Raw genomic sequence first — 9,915 nt, 5'->3', positions numbered from 1 at the left:
CTGGAGCAAAAGAAAATATACACATTGAATTTTGTACAATTATGTAGACTTTAAGGGCACTTGATGTTTTTAAAGATTATAAGTCTATTTTTTTTTTTTTTTTCCCCCTAATGTAAGGGCTTGGGTGCTCTTACAGCTACTTTATTTATTTATTTATTTATTTTTGACTGTGTTGGGTCCTCGGTTCGTGCGAGGGCTTTCTCCAGTTGCGGCAAGCGGGGCCCACTCCTCATTGCGGTGCGGGGACCGCTCTTCATCGCGGTGCGCGGGCCTTTCACTATTGCGGCCCCTCCCGTTGCGGGGCACAGGCTGCAGACACGCAGGCTCAGTAGTTGTGGCTCACGGGCCCAGTTGCTCTGTGGCATGTGGGATCCTCCCAGACCAGGGCTCGAACCCGTGTCCCCTGCATTAGCAGGCAGATTCTCAACCACTGCGCCACCAGGGAAGCCCTATAAGTCTATTTTAATAACTTATATTTCTATTGCTAAGTGTGTGACCTTTACATTGAAGGCACATCTACTATTGTACATTCCGCTCTGTACCAAATACTGTACAGGGAAATAAATGAGGGCTAGGCCCTTCTGTGACAGTGAACTTCACTTTCGTGGAGACTGATCAATCTTGAGTGGTGATAAATGCCGGTGGAAAGGTACAGTAAGCCATCATATATTAAATATGGAAAAGTACTTTTAAATAATACGGAAACGTGCAAAATATAACCTGACAGCCACCACCAAATAGAATTGTGGGCCCAGATTTTGTTTGACAGTATTAGCGACTAATGAAGATTTTGACAGGAAATGCCAGCATACACAACATACATGTTAGCTAGTGTATCAATAATAAGGTTATTTTTATATTTGTGTCTCCTATCTTTTCATGGCAGATTATTTTAAGAAAAAAGTAGGCTTGTTACTTCTAAAATGGATTTCAGTGAAGATTATTTCCTGAATCCCAGAGTATTCTGTTTTATTGAATCTGATTAAAAGCGTTAGGGATCATACTCGGCATTTTTTCACAAAACAGATCTTGCGGAAACATGAAAACCTCAGTTGTTGTTTTTGTGATTTCTGGATAGAAGTAAGATTGTAGGAGTATCAGAGTCTGCACCCACCTGGAGGTCAGGACTCTGCAGCAGAAGCTGTGTCAAGGACAAAGCGCAGTCTCCCAGGTAGACGCCATCAAAGGTTCCCTAGAGACAAGTACACACTAAGTGTTGGCTTCCTTGAGAAAAGATCTGTGTTCTCCTCATTTGATGTTTATGTGCCAGGCATTGTGCTGGGTTTTAAATATACAATAGCAAACAAAAGCTAGTATGACCCAGTTTCTGAGAAAAAGTTTATAATCTCATGCATAATAATCTCAGGAGTAAGTGTAACTGAAACTTCTAGGTAGCAGAGTAGATGGTGCTATCAAGTACATGTAATAGATGAACAAGCACAGCTTGTTTGAACATCTGATGTTCTACACATTACAAACACCCATTTGTGATAGATTTGTCACAAAGAGGTAGCTTTCATTGGAGATTCTAGAATGCAAGAGAGAAGGTGAAAGAAAATTCAAAACCAATAACTAGGGAAGATGTTCCAGTCCTGCAAATTCCTCTGAGCAATACAGAGGACATCTATGTTATTTGTTTGTGTAACTCTCAGAAGATACAGTCCCTCCTGTGTTTTGTTTTGTTTTGTTTCCTAGAGTATTCTGGATATTACTAATTTCAGAGGTGTTTTGTGGACTAGAGGAAATTGGTAAAGGTGTTCTTGGAACAAGGTGCAATCTGATTGCTTCATTAGATTTTAATAATATGCTTGGTGATTTCTGCTATTTTAAATGAGCTCCAATCCCCATTGAACCATCAGACTTGGGAACTGTGTAACTGTGTCTGTGGTTGGGAGACGGGTTAAGCTAAAGGTGGCAGCCCATCGGTTGTAGAGCCAAATATAGAACACTGGCTTCTGAGTTCAGTGTCTGGGCCCTAGACACAAGGGCCCGGTAATGTTGTCCAGCCCCACCGTTTCTGTGAATTGAACCCCCGGAACTCCAGGGAGGATTAGGTACGATTTGGTGAATCTATGATTCCCTAAGAAGGTCTTCGGATGTCTAAAAAGATCTTCCTTTTCTCTCTTGACACTTAGAGGAAATCTACTGCATGATCCCCTCAGAAAGAGGACTGAAATGAATTTATGACCTGAATGCCTATATTAAATATTTGCCCTAAAAACAATGAGACCAGGGCAACTATGCATATGTGAAATACGCATTGTTTTGGGAGAACATTTTCAGAATCTGCAGTCATGACAAAAGCAATAAAGGAAGATAATATTTAAGTTGATAAAAGATGCAAACATGGCTTTATTGGGTTTCTAAATTCAAATTAAAAGAATAAATATTTCATCAGTGATACTAATTAAAGATTGGTCAAAGATTTGTCTGTGTCTCCTATAGCAAATACCAATCAGAACTGATTAAGAGAAGTAACATTTATTGGACTGCTCAGTTCATAATACTATGAAGTCTGTTTTACTGAGTAATGGTTATTTGATTATTACTTGATTTTCAAATGACATTAGTACTCCATGCCATTTTGCTCTTTCCACAGAGTTAAGTTTGGATCTGGGCATGGGGGTAATAATGCTTTGGGATGATTAATTCTATAAGCCGGGGTTATAGTGGTTTTGTGTGGATATGTGTGGTTTTAGTGTCTTCATCTGGTGCCATCCTTGCTTTAAAAAAAGCCAATTTAAAAATTGATTGAAAGGACTCTGATATTCAGGCACTTAGCATTTGATCATCATAGTCACATGTTTCTTTTCCATTTTGTTTAAATATTTATACGTCTCATTAGATGCAAGATTCTGATAAAATAGTTTGTGCACTCAGTAATAAGGGCTATTGCGGAAATAGAGAATGAAGAAGATGATGTAAAATGAAGGCCACGGTCACTGGCTTGGGTCTCCTGTGTATCAGAATGGGACTGCTCAGTGGTAGGGTCCAGGGGTTGGTCTTTCAGAAGTAGGTGTGAATATGTACACATAGGGTTTATGTTGTACCTTCTTTCTGTCCAGTTTCATTCTTTAGATTTTGAAGCATGTAAATTGCCAGGAAACCATCCACTCTGTCCACCTTTCCAGACCATTGTGTTTGCTCTAGATTTCCTTACTTCTTGGCTTTGTAAGAAAGACTGATGCAAAAAAATGTTTTTGCTCGTCCACATAATAAATATAAACAAGTGAATCAGAGGTCACCATGATGTAGCCTCATGTCAACCTTTGTCGCCAGTTTTTTCAGTATGTAACTCCACTTTTCTCAAGGTCAGGGTCATGGGCAGGTGGGGATGTGGTCAGCGTTGAGATGGGACTATCTTGAACCCTCTCAGGAGTCCACATGTGATCAGAATAGACTAGAGGTTTCCTTTATGCTCTCTAGGTAACATGCTTTCATGAATGTAGAAATTCTTTACGGTTTCCTAAGGACAACAGAACCATTATGGATTCAGTGGCTCTCGTATAACGAGAGGGTTCTCTCTGAACAACCTCTTTCAAAGAAGATCTACAGAACCATCCGTGGATTTATCTAACGATAAATTCTCTTTCTCTGTTAACCAGATGGAAAGCACTAGAGCACTGTGACAACTCTTCCTTCCCCCTCAACAGTTGGGCTGTGCGTGCACGTAGACACACGTCTACTTGCAGCTGTTTTTGTGAGCAAATCTATGAAACAATGAAGAGTTAAAACAATTCTCCGAATGGCCTGGGCATGCTGCTCCCACTCTGTATGTATGTGTTACATACCAGGTACATTAAAATTCACATTTAAATTTCAAATGAGTTAAATACACCATTGCTTTCAAATAAGTGACTGATTTTTGTTCCTCTCATGTTATATTAATATTAATATTATGGAATCCTGTAGCCTGGCATTCCTTGCTGACTATCTGATAATTGGGTCGGTGGGGGAGGACTGAGGGTCATCTTGTTTAGCTTATCTCTGCAAGAGAAAGAGGGGCCCATAATAAGGGAAAGCAGCAATAAAATGGTAACAAAAAAATTGAAAAGAAGATTTAATCTCTGGCCAATTTGAAACATATCCCAGGGAATCCATACAGAAAAAGATAAAGTGTGACTATGAGTAAGTTAACTAAACACATTACACTGTGAGAGCAAATGGAGTTAGTCCATTGTACATGTTTAATTTCCTATTAGTCTCTGGCGTTTACTACCACGCCTGAGTTGGGGCATCTGTAAATTCAGTTAAATACAGTGCATTGTCTAAACATATCACAGCTCCAATCAGTCACCCCAGCTGCTGATAAGAAGCCTCTTGTATTATTGAATCTACAATGGGGAGGCTCTGCAGGCACCAAGATAACAGCTAGGTATTTCACTTTTAAGTATGGAAAGAAAGGAAAAAAAAAAAAAGGAACCTAGCTGCTTGCCTTTGCTTTTACAGCTCTGACATTTATTACCACTCTCAGATTTGCTATACACTAGTGATGTGATTTTGGTTTCGGATGTATTATGTCTTTCTTTGGTTTTAACTTAAACTCTGTGAATCAAAGAGAAGGAAGGAGAGCAGGGGCAGCAAAGCAGTACAAACAAACCAGAAGATCAGCTTTTCCCTTCCTATGAAAATAGCAGCAACTTCTTCAGAAGATGTTTTTGTGTTTTGTTTTGTTTCATTTTTTTAATCTAAGCTCTCTTTATTGATTTGTGCTTTTCTTCCAGGCTGGGTACATAAGGATGAAACCCAGTCTTTTCCTTACTTTTCTTTTTCATAGTTTCATTGAAATTTTTAGTAGAGGTCCTCTAATGATTGATCTCAGAAAGCAAATCGCTTTGACCCTAATGAACTAGAGGGCAAGTCTGTGCATAATCTAGCAAATGCCTTTCCCAAGTTCCACATATGATTTTTCGTTCCTATTGTTATTATTATTTTATTTAGTCTTCATATTGCATTACTTATTATGTTACTTATACCAATCTTTCCACTTTTGGTGACAGTATAGATATATAGAAGTGTTTTTAGATATAATGCTATCTTTCATTTTAAACACTTCTTTTGCAAGGAAGATGGGAATGGTGCCTCTCATTCGTGAGAAATATTCATATACCATTTTCTAAAATCTTATTCAGATACTGGCTATTATGTTGTGTGGAAATCACAATGATACCTGTTTTGCACTTTGTTTTTTAATAGAATGATTGATAATCTTTTGCAAACTGCACCATATGTCCAACATTCACATATTTGTGAAAGTACGAATTGCATTGCCTTCATTTGATTTTATGAATTTATATTTCCGCTTTCCCAAACAGATGTTTTACTACAGCTGCTATTTGTTTAGTAAATTGGTTCACAGGCAATAGTTCTGTTTTCATATACATTAAGGATCTGGCCAAAAATGTTAATGGGAAAAAAAAGAAAAAGAAGAAGAAGAAGAAAAGAACAAGTAACTTCTTTATCAAGTTCCTGTTTGAGCTTTGTTTCTTGGTTACGTTTTTTTTGGCCTAGTTTTGTGCTGTGCTTCTCTTTACAATAGCAGCCTCCTTGTACACACATATGCATCCGCCCCTCACATACAGGCATCTCCCCCCGCACTTCCATCCACCTGTCCTCCTGGTAACAAGCCAAAGCAGCCCTAAGGCCACAGGGGTAGGGTTTCAGTATATTCCAAAGATGTAGTTATCCTGCACAGAAACACTACTGTGTCTTTGGTGACAAACAGCGATATCATTTGCCTTTTTAAAGTTAAAAGGTCAAGAGTAAGGGTTTAGATCAAGGAGCAACAGCTAAATATTTTAGGTGATACAGGCCATGGAAAAGAATGTAAATGCGGAAGTTAGCGGGTGAACGCTAGGTATTAGAAACAGATTATTGGCTCATCCAAGTGACCCGATCCCTTTCTAATGCCCCAGGATGCACTTCTATAGAAAGCTTACTGTTTCTTAGAGATGAGGTTGATGATCCAGTTATGAAAGCCTGCTTAAGCCTAGTGCCCTTTATCAAGCTATTGTCTTTCAGCTCTAAGCCCACTCTTTTTTGTGTGTGTGATGCGGCGGCTGGGATTCTAGGCAGGGGGAGAGAGAAGAAATTGGATCTTTATGTTTGCTTCCTGTTGACTTTTTCCTGACAGTGCCATCCCATCAAAGACCCTTTGCCCTGGCATTGACAGTTGGCTCCGTTTCTAGCTCTTTTTGGCACTCCCGCTCAAGCCCCATTAGCATAAGCTCAGAGGTCTGAGTCTTAGTCCAATGGGGACCTCTTTGCTGGGCTTCCAGATTCTGATAGTACTGAATCTTCCTTATGCTCCCACAATTTCCAGAAGCTTCCTGCAGTTAGGATCTCTGCGCTATTTTTGCTCTTGCAGTTCTCCAACACCCTTTGAACCAATTTCTCATATTAAATTCTCCCTGTTGAAATGCCTAGTATGGTTTCTGTCTTCCCATCTGGACTCTGACAAAGGTAGAACAACAATTTCCTCCTTTATATGCATTATTTCTCTTAGTGTCACATCCTCATTTCCTCACTGGGTGGTAGAATTTGTAACCAGAATGTTATGGCATAAATTAAAGAATTTTCTGTTTTCTTTATTGGAAATCTCAGAGTTTTATAGAAGCATTTGAAAATTACTGAGATCGCTGAATCACTGTGCTTGCGTTTCATTTCTTATATGTCTGTGACTTAAACTGATTTGCAGCCGGTGATCTTTTGTGGAGTATTCACAGGCTCCTTAGCATTCAATAGTGTCTTTTTATGGTGAGGATTAAATAGAAATCTATCTTCATCCGGCAAGTAGTCAAACCAGATAAAGCAGATAGGTAAATAAAGTTATAACAAATATTTGCAAACTACTTCAGTGAAAATTAGGGTCGATTCATGGATTGTGTCAGTCTTTTGGAGAATGGATGAATAAGATACATTTTGAAAAAGTTTGTGTAGAATGTGGGCTTTGAGTTACATGTTAAAGTAAGCAGAGGAGTTTAGTGTGAAAAATGAACAAGAGGAACTATTAATGAAAATTAAATGGTATTTAAGAACTACATAGATTAATTTCCTTTAAAAATGTCATTCAGTATACACAATGATTAAAATGGGATTTTAAGTGATATCAAATATAAAAGCAAGATATTAATGTGCTTATTCTGATTAATATAGATAGCGGCTAAATTCAGTAATTCAAAAAGATAATGCTTTGAAATCTTTATTATCAGATTTTGCTATCTGTAGCAACCAAATTAAAGATTATCTCCACCTATTGTTTTCTTTCATGCTATATAGATGTAGTTTAACACCATTATGATACAGCTGAAAAATTATTTTGTCTTCATTTTCTTCATGTATACAATGAAAACAATGTCAGATTATTGATCAGTTACTAAAGACAAATTAAAATTTACAGCAAGTTTACATTTATTTCCTGAAGCTTGAACATGAGGAAATCATTTCAGTGTCCTGTTAAGCTGGGAAGATGTTACTCAGCTAGGTAATTCATTGGATCATCATTTTGAAAACTTGGTTCATCTAGACTGTCAGAGAAATTCTTGCACAGTTTTAGAATAATCCCTGCAGAACTTCTCTCCATTGCACTGAATCAGCAATCCACTTGGGAACGTTTAACCTGGAATAGATAACCCAGAGAGGCCTGGCATTAAAATGGCCAAAGTGTTCCAGGTCAGGGTAGGGATTAGTCGGACACAATGGTTCATGGAAAAATTTTATTAGCACCTGTTATAGTTGGCCCTAGTTCTGATTTTCTTATCCCAGCCTTCTTGTTTGAAAAGTGCAAAGATTATATTTGGTGTTGAAGAATATTTGCTTTCACAAGCCAAATTTTATTTTTTGCATTATGTTTCATCAAAAAAGCTGGTATGTACCTAGAATAGTCACAAGTCTTGGCAGGCTCACGACAAGCTAGGTAGGGTCTGAGAACGTTTAGACTCCTTGGGAAAATGTAATGGAAAAGGAATCACATTCCTCTTGGCATAGCCAGGCCCTCCTCATCCTTTCCATTAATCATTACGAAATCCCTACAGATGTCAAAGGCTCATTCAAGCCAGCACTTTCTGTGCTAACGCAGATTATAGCCTTCACTGTGTGTTAAACAATTACTCTATTTGAAAGCACCAGGAGTTTAAGCAGAACGCAAAAAGACTAGGACTGATTCAGACATTTTCATACATGTTTATCTTATGTTTACTTACTAGCTGTGTGACCTTAGGCAAGTCATTCACCCATTTTGAGCCTTCATTTATTTCTTTGTTAAATGAAGGCATTTTAGTAATCTCCCAAGGGCCCGTTTCAGTTGTAAGGGCTTTGAATAGATTTCAGTTTTTAAAATTATGCGGGGTACTGAAACTTTTTCTAGAATTTTATGAAGTCTGCTACAGAAAGTCTGGCAGATTCATAATAGTTAAGGGGCCATATAACACGATACTTTTTTTGGGGGGGGTGGGTCATGACGCAAGTCACTTCTTTCTGTGTCTTTATTTTCCCTTCTAAATTGTAGGTAGTAATATCTGCCTCCTGTTGTGGTGATTAATGAAATAATTTTCCAACCTGGGGGCACGGGGGGTTTGGGCACAACAGCTATGACAAGGGACATGGGAAACAAGCCACTGAAGAGAAAGTGGCTGCGAAGTGCTAACTTGCAGTAAACCTATAACTCCCAAACCCACCACATTCTTGCCCTAAATAAAAGTCCATCCTTGCTTATTCCATTTGAAGTCGTGTTTCTCTGTCCGAACCCAAACAAGTCATGAGAATGAATACTGTTTAGTAAATGTTTTCAGTCACAGATCCCCTTGTTTCCCCATAACACTCGAGATGTGTTCCGTATAGTTTTGGTCTCCAGTTTTCTGGGAGATCCCCTCCTTCCCTGTTCTGCGTTTGTGTTTTGCCTCTAAGGTTGGCTCCTGATGCGGTGGCTTCGAGGCGCCCCGGACGGACGCACGTGTGCGGAGGGGAGGCCCCAGGGCGGCGGCGGGGTGCGCGCGCTGCCGGCCAGGGCTCCTTCCCAGGGCGGGCCCTCCACCCAGCAGAGCCCCTGGCCCCGCGCCCATCTGGGGCGGGCCGACAGCCTGCGGGGGGCCGGGGGGCCGCGAGGGGGGGGGGCGGGAGGCCGAGCTGGCAGTCGGAGCCGAGCATCCCCCGCCCGCATCTGCAGCCGCCGTGTCCCGCGTCCCGCATCCCGCATCCCGCATCCCGCATCCCTCATCCCTCATCCCGCCTCCCTTCTCCCGCCTCCGCTGGCCGGCTTGGGAGGCCTCTGCGAAGCCCTTAACGACCTCCGCGAGTCAAATCCCAGCGGAGGATTGGGGAGGGACACAGAAGCAGCTTTTTCTCCCTCATCATTTGAGAGGCTATTCTGTCTTTAACAATCTGCTGCGCTCCGAAGGGAAAGCTTGAAGTGAATATATCCGTCAAAGAAACAGGATGCATCCTGTGTACAAGCAGAACGCCTCCGTTCTGTTTTCTGACACCTGCTTGAAGGCTGTTCGTTCTGTGTTGGTTACTCTCGATGTGCATACATTTAAACGATTGAATTAAATAAGGAAATCTAGCTGAAAGTGACGTGATCCTTTATTCTAAAGTTCTTTCACAGGACTTGGGGTAAAGTCAGTAATCCCATAGACCCCAAAAGTAGATTTTGTGGAGAGAATTCTATCTTTTCTTTTTTTTTTTTTAAATAGACATTATTTTTTTAAAGTAGTTTGAGGTTCACAGCAAAATTGAGTGGAAGGCACAGAGTTCCCATATATTCCCTCCCCCACTATCAACACCTGGCACAGGAGTGATATATTTGTTACGATAGACCTACACTGACACACACTGACACATCACGATCACCCAAAGTTCATATTGACATTGGGGTTCATGCTTAGTGTTCTCTGGGTTTATCTACCATTCCAGGATCAC

At 40.2% G+C, this 9,915-nt stretch overlaps 1 protein-coding gene and 2 long non-coding RNA genes across 14 annotated transcripts in view; 2 read left to right on the top strand and 1 right to left on the bottom strand.

The window, feature by feature from the left end:
- Positions 1–1,376, bottom strand: part of LOC309630527 — a 29,701-nt gene extending 28,325 nt beyond the window's left edge. The window contains exon 1 of the long non-coding RNA XR_014245735.1: positions 1,115–1,376. This is a non-coding gene — a long non-coding RNA (uncharacterized lncRNA). The remainder of the gene's footprint in view (positions 1–1,114) is intronic.
- ESRRG (estrogen related receptor gamma) overlaps positions 1–9,915 on the top strand; it is a 636,910-nt gene that overhangs the window by 533,744 nt on the left and 93,251 nt on the right. The gene's annotated exons all lie outside the window — the stretch shown is intronic.
- LOC309630613 lies at positions 1,113–4,273 on the top strand. The gene is made up of 2 exons (XR_014245839.1): positions 1,113–1,187; positions 1,374–4,273. It is a non-coding gene; the product is annotated as an uncharacterized lncRNA (long non-coding RNA).

The sequence above is a fragment of the Balaenoptera borealis genome (genome assembly GCF_965194805.1).
Source record: "Balaenoptera borealis genome assembly, chromosome: 1".
NCBI lineage: Eukaryota > Metazoa > Chordata > Mammalia > Artiodactyla > Balaenopteridae > Balaenoptera > Balaenoptera borealis.
The sequence above is the reverse complement of the archived record's forward strand: the minus strand, read 5'-3'. Positions and strand labels throughout refer to the sequence as shown.